General features: G+C 35.3%; 1 pseudogene; it reads left to right on the top strand.

Moving 5' to 3' along the window:
- Positions 1 to 413: 413 nt before the first annotated feature.
- LOC110740818 lies at positions 414 to 2,205 on the top strand (annotated as a pseudogene).
- Positions 2,206 to 9,563: the final 7,358 nt, after the last annotated feature.

Genomic DNA, 9,563 nt, shown 5'->3' with positions numbered 1-9,563 from the left:
TATTAGAGAAATCAGTTAAAGAATTTCTGTGTAATTGAATACTATACAACTGGTAAAAATAATGAGGAATCTATTGTAGTGATGGAAGAGGACCTAATATATATTGTATTTGTGAAAAACGAGTTAGTGAACAGTTGATATAGTTTATTTTAAATACTATATATAAGTAAATGTTCATTCAAACAGAAAATTTTTAAAATCTGAAAGTTTACACACCAAACTACATTTTTTTTTAAACTTCTGTCAGCAGGATAAGAAATATAGTAAACTTTTCATTTCTTTATAGCTTCCTATAGCTTTTATATGTAAAGCATTTATCTTTTTAAAATTTAAACAGATAAATCTAAAATCAAAAAATACAAAATAAAACAACAAAAACAGTTTGGGTGGCAATGGCTTACAAAATAATAAAATTGATGAGGAAGTTAGGGAAATGACCTTATGATACATTAGTAAAATTGCTAGAATTAGTCCTCATTAGACAATTACTTTGTAATAATTGCCTCAGTCAGTAGTCAATCTTCTCCAAGTCTCATTTAGTAGCCTCATCAGTTAATTGCTTTCATCTATACGCAAATTTTCATTTAACTGGGCAAAAACTTGTCATCATATCTCCATGTCAACACTAGTCAGTGCTTCTAGGGTGTGTTTCACATCCATGTGGCCCACTCCTGATTTCAGCTGAAGCTATGAGGGGTGATTCTGTGCCAGCTCAGACTCACCCTGCCTTGGCAGCCCAGATCACATGCAGCAAGCTTCCACACTCAGCCAGGGACTTCTCCCTGGAAGATTAAATGCTATTTTGTATAATGTGCTCAAGGAAGGACTTTTGGTAAGATGATGTTTCAGTAAACACTTGAATTAAAGTGTGCAGATAGCTTGGGAATAACCTTTTCCAGGAAGAAAAGCAAATGCAAATGCCCTGGAGTGACAGCATGCCTCTCTTATTTGAGGATCAGAAAGGAGGCCAATTTGGAGGGTAGTGATGAAGGACAGGATGAGAGATAAGGTCCTACAAGAAAAAGAAACATGTGAAGGAGAACAAGAGGTTAATTGAAGGGGAGGATAATGAATATGGAGTTTGTCTTATGAGTTCAGATGAATGAGATGATTTAGCTTCTATTTTCAGATGATCCCAGTGGCTCCCATGTGTGGAGTACATGGTGCCTAAAAACCAGGTGGAAGGGTTTCAATAGGAGCCTATTGCAATAATCCAGTGAGAGACAGAGATGGTTGAGACTCTAGTGATAAAGGTGGAGACAGACTCTGGGTATGACTGGAAGGCAGAGTTCACACAGTTTGCCTATGTGATATGGCTCCTGAGAAAAGAGATGAGGCAGGGATGATCTCAAGGTTTTTATGTAAACAATGAGAGAAAGGAAATTTCTATATTGAAATTGAAAAAATGAGAATAGAAAACTTGAGAGAAATTCACATGGTAGGTTTTGTCATGTTGGGTTTGAGGTCTTTATTTGATATGTAAGAGGAGATGTTGAATACATGAGCCTGGAGTTCAGAGGAGAGGCTGATGCTGAAGGTAACCTTTATGAGGTTCACAAGTTGTTCATTTGTGGTTAGTATTTAAAGTCATGGGACTGAATGAGAGCACCTAGGATATAATTGTAGGAAGTGTAATGGAGAGTGGTCCCAGGATTGACTTAGGCACACTCTGTCATTAAGATTCAGCTTTCTTGCTTTTGTCTGGGCTGCTGACATGCCATCCAGACTGAGGAAGACCCAAAAGCTTTTGGGCTACGTAATCCACAGCCACAGCTGCATAGTAAGGCACCAGAGGGAACCAGGAGGCCGTGGTAAGGCTGGTGGCATGCATCACACAGGATGCAACTTTGACAAATATCACCCACGTTACTTTGGGAAAGTTTGCATGAGGCATTACCACTTAAAGAGAAACCAGAGCTTCTGCCCTGCTGTCAACCTTGACAAATTGTGGACTTTCATTAGGGAGCAGACATGGGTGAAGGTTGCTAAAAACAAGACTTGAGCTGCTCCCATTGTTGACGTGGTATGATCTGACAACTAAAAAGTTCTGGAAAAGGGAAAACTCCCAAAGCAGCTGTCATCATGAAGGCCAAATTCTTCAGCAGAAGAGCCAAGGAGATGATTAAGGGTGTCAGGGGTGGGGTGGGTGGGGTTGTGGGGTTGGGGTCCTGGGGGCTTGAAGCCACATGGAGGGATGTCCATTAAATGCTAACAATTGAAAAAAGAAAAGATTCAACTTTCTGATAAGACTAATCTGCCAAGCCTTAATAGATAGATTGGAGCTCTTGCTGCTCAGGATGTTGCTGTTCTTGAAGAAGAGAAAAGACACATGGCAAAGCATGAGCTGTCTCTTAAAGCTCGCACTCAGAACACACACACTCACTTCTGTTCTTATTTCATTGGTCAAACCAAGTTTCACAATCACTTTCAAGTGCAATAGGAAGGGAATGTATAATCTTCCCACAGGAAGGGTTCTGCAGTGACGAACATTGCAGGAAGGGAAACAAGAATATTTGGCGAACAGAAATGTAGTTCACTACAAGAAATAAAGATATGATATTGGAAAGCTTGTCTTTCTTGTCTAATATAACGACTGTAAACTACTGAATTTTTTTTCTTTGCTTTTCTCATCATCTGATGTCTTTCTCCATTTACTCATAATGCCCAATGAAGTATGTCTCAGCAGCCAAAGATCCTAATTAACCTTTTAATTTCATCTTAGGGTTCATCCCACTTGAGAGTAAAGGTGATTTCTAGAGCTGGAGCCACTGACATTTCTTCTCTTTGGAGAGTTCTTATCATGGGATCCTTCTGTGCAATAATTCTTTAATTTTTTTCCAGTTGAGGACCTTGTTATTTAGGTTTACCCTTATTTAATCCCACTTATTCTAGACCTAAGCTACCATTAACCTCTGCCTCTATCTCTTCTTTGAATCCTCTGATGGAATTTTTAAAGAAGTCACAGATTTTCTCATAGTTGTAACATAACAAAAAGAATACATGATGTATTTAAAATTGAAGGAGATCTGCCTTCACTGATGTTCTAGTTCACTGATGTCACTACCTAGTCTTTCACTTGAAGCAAGTAATTGACCTTCAAAGAATTTTCTCATCTGTACAATTGAAATAGTTATACCTACTGTATTAGTTGTTTTTACAGTGCTATAAAAATACTACCCGAGACTGGTAATTTATAAATAAAGGAGGTTTAATTGACTCACAGTTCTGCAAGGCTGGGGAGGCCTCAGGAAACTTACAATTATGATGGAAGGGGAAGCAAGAATGTCTTGCATGGCAGCAGATGAGAGAGCTCATGTAGAAAGTGAAAGGGAAAGAGCCCCTTATGAAACCATCAGATCTAGTGAGAACTCACTCACTATCACAAGAACAGCATGGGGGAAACAACCCCCATGACCTAACCACCTCCCACTATCTCTGTCCTTTGACATGTGGGGATTATGAGGATTACAATTCAAGATGAGATTTGGGTGGGGACACAACCAAACCATGTCACCTGCCTGGTAACACTATTCTGAGGATTGAATTAGATAGCACATGTAAGGGGCTTCATGAATTCTAAAGTGGAAAAAAGTTGGTTCATGTGGTTGTTGCTGTCATTCCAGGATGAGTTAGGAACACACAGTCATGCATGTTATTGATTCTGGAATGAGGGAAATAGGAACAGGTCTTATGAGACCATAATATGTTGCTTTTATTAATATTTTCTAGTGAAGGTACTGCATGACGAAATAAATAGGAAGATCAGAATCTTCTAACAAGCTTGTCTGGAATTACCATACTGAGTACACAAAGGATCTCACCATAATAAAATGAATTTCTCCTTGTCAAGGTTCTAGTTCCTTATTGTCTACCACTGGGCAGAGTGACTCTTGTAGAAGCAGCCTTTATGTTGGCAACCTAGTCTCTGGTTAACATCATAGTAACTGGTAAGCGTCTGAAGTAACTAACCTATAATGATAGGGGCTTATTTCTTCATGTTAGGATTCAGCTTTTGATAAGACCAATATGCTAGGCCTAAATGCACAGAAAATATGAGCTCCTAAAGATATCAAGTCTGCATGTATTTGGAATTTAATAATTTTTATGCACATCTTCAAATTTTCCACCACATGAAATAATAATTCTAAGATATTGGCATGCCAGAAATAATAGTAATCAAACTTCACTGAATAACATTTTATTTTTACAAAGACCTTTTCCATCCCATTTGGTGTTGCCAAGGCTTTATCCATACAAAATGTGTATGGATTGGGAAGAGTATTTCCCCAGTTTTTTTGCTTAAACCAAAGAGGAAAACATCTGTTCAAACTCATTTATCACTACATTTTCTCTGTAGTATGAAGGTATTCTTGGCCATATTCTTGACTAATTTGTTCTTGCCGGTAACTCAAAGGGTATAAAAATGTAATAAATTAGGAAAGAAGCAAAATTCTAAAATTTCAGTAAAAGCACAGATACACCTCTAACTGAAAGACTCTAAATATGGAATATGGTATGTAATGGGTAAGAGATTTCTTTTTTTGAATAAAGTTTGAGGGTTGGAGATCTGTAAAAGATGAAATTAAAAAAGAAATAAAGAAAAAAGAAAATGAGGAAACATTATTAAAAATAAATCAGTATTGCTGTATAAAGAGTTTTCTGATTAATCTTTCACTTTAAAAGATGCAAAAAAAGAAAGAAGCAGCTCAAAAATAAGCTCTAATTCAAAAGAGAAACACAAACAACTAGAAATAATGTCAGAAAGATTAAAACCAAGAATACATTTGAGAGTTTGAAAAAAGTTACTAAATGCAGCCTAAGTGACTTTTTAAACTATGTTCAGAGCAGGAAGAAGAGTAAAAAGAACGATATTGGGGACAAATGATCTCAGGTCTCTAGAAGTAACAAAATCCAAAACCTGTTTTGATTCCACATTTGCTACAAAAGGGCAAGATTTCCAAATAATAAGACACATCAAGTTAGAGAAGCAATCATAGACCAGTATATGTAAGGAGGTAATCAGAAAATAACTAAAAATGAATTTGAGTCTCTATATGCAGATGAAGATTCCTGTCAGGATGGCAAAGAAACTTTCATCAATTAGCTACTGTCTCCTGTTTAGCAATATTCCAAACCATCATAGAGTCTTGTAAAGGTTTCTGAAAACTTGGCACCTAATAATGTCCTTCTTCCAGAAAAGTATGAACCTATCTATCATGAAATGGTAGAACAAATTATTATGTAAAGGATTCATATTTAAAAAAGAATATATGTTTTTACATGTCTTCTTAGGATAAAACATTCAAAAATATTTTATCATATTTTACCAGTTATTAGATTGGTGGGAATGGAATGTTAAGATTCGTGTATAATATTTTTAGAAAAAAAGAATTACCTCTCATAATAACCTTATGGATATGCTGGTTATGTGAGCAGAATCATAGCCCAGAGATTACTTTTAAATGTTGGCTTGCTTTGTTTATCAGGGACATAGTGCATGTCAGGTTAAAGGATACTGAGAACCTTCCTTTCTTCCTAATGCTGTCTTCCTAATGCTTCCATGGCAGCTTGTATTGGTAAGATGGAGCCTACTTTTTTCCCCAAGGTAAGATTGGGTCCTGCTGATAGATGCAATAGTACAGAGGGGGAAGAATTGGATTATGTTTCTAGTCTTAACTGTGCCGTTTGGTAGCTGTATGACCTTGCAAGTATCCCTATCTGTAAAACAAAGATAATAATGGCTGTAAGTCCATCTTATAGGTGTGAGTTTACATAAGACCGTAGTATTAAAAGGCTTTATAAAGACTAAGCATAAATATGTAAGATAAGGGTATCATTCATATCTCTGTTTCAATCTGGAATGCAGGCAAACAGGGAAGACTGGAGTGTTCCTTTCCTCAATTCCTACTGATCAACACTTTCGTCAGTGGATACAGAAGACATAATTATTAGATTCTAAGAGCTTGGCAATGGTAGACTCAAGATTCAAAATTTTATTGCCCAACTTTACACTTCCAGGCAAAAATATCAGGCCAAAACAACAAGATGAAATTTGGCAGGAATAAAAGTCTGCAGTCTAGACTTGGAAATGCAAATATGTAAGTACAAAAATCGGAGGAAAAAGCAATCAGATAGCAGTTCATGTGAAACAATCTGGAGTATTTAGTTGACCACATGTTTAATAAGAACATTATGGGAAGTGTAAATCCCTTCATTCTGAGATAGTCAGATCACGTTGGCGCAATTCCTGGAATGCACTAGATACATGGAAAAGTTACTTTGTTCAATTCAGCACCCGCTTCCCCTTTAATCCAAGAGAGACATCTACAATCTGTTATGGGACTGGCAGATGCTGGCAGTGTCAGAAAATTATGATCTATGGGAAATGTTCAAGGAACAGAGACAGGTTAAACTTAGGAATGAGACTAGTGGAAAACCTTAATAGCTGTCTTCAAATATCTAAAGGACTGTCAAGTGTTGTTATAGGGATTATTTTCACTGTGTCATTCCAGAGAGCAGAGCAGGAATCAGTGGGCAAAAGCAAAAAGAAGGCATATTGTTGGCTCAAAGAAACAACTTTATAATAACACCTCAATCTGTACAACAACCAGAAGGACTGCTTCGTGAGAAAATACGATCTCTATTGTTGGAGGATTAAGCCAAGGCTGGCTACAATCTATTAGGGAATCTATACAACACATTTCTGCTTTGGGCTGGTCGCTAAGGTCCTTATCACTCTCAGGGTCTATGATTTTATTAGATATTAGTCTTTATTTCCAAGACTATTATATATCCAAATGTTTATTTTCACTTTTTGTATTACATAGATATCAATAGACAATTTGCAGTGGAAGTATATTATTTTTCTGCCCACAGGATATTTTGAAGAAGCTAGTCAACCCTTAAAAATTGCTGATTTACCACCTTAGCGGTTTCTTTACTCCACAGATGTAATTTATTGAACATAATTATGATAGATAATATTTCTGGCTTATTAAGCATGAAAAAGCCATATTTCTGCTCTATTATGGTTGAGTTTTCTACCTTAGAAAGACTTAACATTCATAGTTAAGGTTACTATAGTAACCGTAACTCAATTCCTTGTGGCTATAAATTACTCTGTATTCCTATATGTTAACTTTAATTCTTTATGTCCATATGATATCTAACTCTTCAAAGTTACAAACTATAGTCTCTTGATAAAGGTAATAAATTAAATGGGTTGAGGATCTGTTCTCTTAACAATTAGGAAAAGAATTGCTTGAAGTAGGTAGTCACAATAAACAAAAATAGAAAAATTAGTGTTTTATGTGATAACAAAGGGCAAACAAAGCATGGATATATCCATGCTATATCCATTATAGCATAGATAGTAGTAAAAAATAAAGTGAGCATAAATTCACAAAATTATATGTAGGGAAAATGTGTGAATGTGCAGATTAAGGATAAAAAATAAGTGAACAAAATATATTCAACCACTTCCCCTTTCAAGTCTCATGGTAAACATCAATAATTAATTATGGCACTTTTTTCTACTCTTCTCAGACATGTCCTCAGAATCCTTCACAACACAATGTTGTTGGCAGTCACTGTTAATTGATCTCAATTATTTTAAATTCTCATTTCTTCTAGAAATCTCTTAATTATGAAAGTAGAAAAGACAATACTTTCCACGTACTTTGCACTAATCAGAGTCTATTGTTCCTGCAGCTAGATTTGAGATGTTTGGAGGATTTACTACAAGAAGAATTATTCTGTTATTTGTGATACAATAGGGGAATATGACCATATTTTATTGAAAATATTGGGGGCTTGGACTCAAAAAGATTTTAGTTGTGGCTCTTGAGGAAAGAACTTTTCTGAGTCTTGCCTTTTTATGTTTAAAATGTACATAATAATGTCTATCAGCAATGTTTTTTGAGAGGAAAGCACTTAGGATATTTTATGGCACATGCTCTAGGCAGGACTGAGTAATAAAGGAGAACAGGTTCAGTTGTCCAGGCCGAATTAATCCTGGTGATTAATAGAGTCTGGATTGTTGTAGCCAGATCATCTTCATATTCAAATGCTTTTGCAGTTTACATTGCACAACCAAAAAGAGCTTAGATTAAGCTCAGCTAGTAACCAATTTGGGGTTATTATAATTTGTTTCATTTTCCTAGCTACACTGAAATTCCCTGAGGGCAGAGATAACATTTAGTTTGACTTTGTGTCTGCAAAAGAGCCTTGGGTTTATAAGACTTGAAAAAATTTTAAAATAAAAAGTTAGTGACAAGATATATGAAGAATCATTTTAACTCAATAAACCTTAAAAACTATAGATAAAATTATAGATTATTTCTACTGGCTACAGAATATCATGACACAGGCTTAAACTACAACATGGTGAATGTAACTTAGGTGCAAAATAATGAAATACCACTAGAACTATAGGACATTGAGGGAAGAGTGGTTACAAACTAGTTCTATAAATTAATAAGCTACTGATATTTCTACTAGATTATTCTGAATTTTCTGAAGTTATTAAATATCATAGTAGACTGCCTATAGAATTGATGCACTATCCCTTAGATTATTAACAAAATAAGAACCTTTTTCCTGATATAATTACATAGGTCATCCTCAATATCATTATTATATATGTGTATTATTATAATATATACCTCTTTTGGCCATAACTACTATATTGCGTATAAGTACGTCTGCTATTAGGGAACCTATACAGTACATTTCTGCATTGGGCTGGTCTCTAAGGTCCTTAACAGTCTCAGGGTCTATGGTTTTATATATTTGCCTTTATTTCCAAGACTATTCTCTATCCAAACATTTATTTTCACTTTTTGTATTCCATAGATATCTATAGACAGTTTGCAGTGGAAGTATATTAATTTTCTGCCGGCAAGATATTTTAAAGAAGCTAGTCAACCCTTAAAAATTGCTGATCTACCATCTTAGAGGTATTACTAATATTAGAGTTATTACTAATATCAATTAGTAATAGATTATTAACTGTCATAGCAATAATAATAATGGTAATATGAATCATATGAAAATATGTAGCAAGCTATGTATTAGCAGAGTAGTAAGGAAAAAGCAATTGTAATAACATAGTAACAATAACAACAATGTCTAAAATGCCAATCAGGTGAAATTCATGTGGAACGTAGGCCTATGGATGATTTGGAAGTGTTAATACTTATGAAAAGAACATTTATCAGAGAGGAGAGGAAAAAAATGTGATGAGAAAGACAGTAATATTTGGTTGACAAACGTCACTGCAAATGTTAAAAGCAATCTCCAATTTATCCAAAATAGGTCCTTGGTCAAGGAGAACTCTAAGGCAACAAAAGTGCATCATACAAAACTAAACAGAGGATAATAAACAATGATGAGAACAAAATTAATCAAGTAGTGGGCAGTGTTGTGGAGCTCTTGGAAAGGATTTTGATAGCATGATGGGTCTCATCAGATAGATTGCTCTAGTTTTGGATCAAATCTATCATTATATGTAGTACTATAGAGTTTTTACTATGGAACATAGGGCTACTGATGTTTGTCCATAA

Source organism: Papio anubis, chromosome 10 (genome assembly GCF_008728515.1).
Source record: "Papio anubis isolate 15944 chromosome 10, Panubis1.0, whole genome shotgun sequence".
NCBI classification, from domain to species: Eukaryota; Metazoa; Chordata; class Mammalia; order Primates; family Cercopithecidae; genus Papio; species Papio anubis.
Note: the sequence above shows the minus strand (reverse complement) of the source record. Positions and strands in the feature narration are given on the sequence as shown.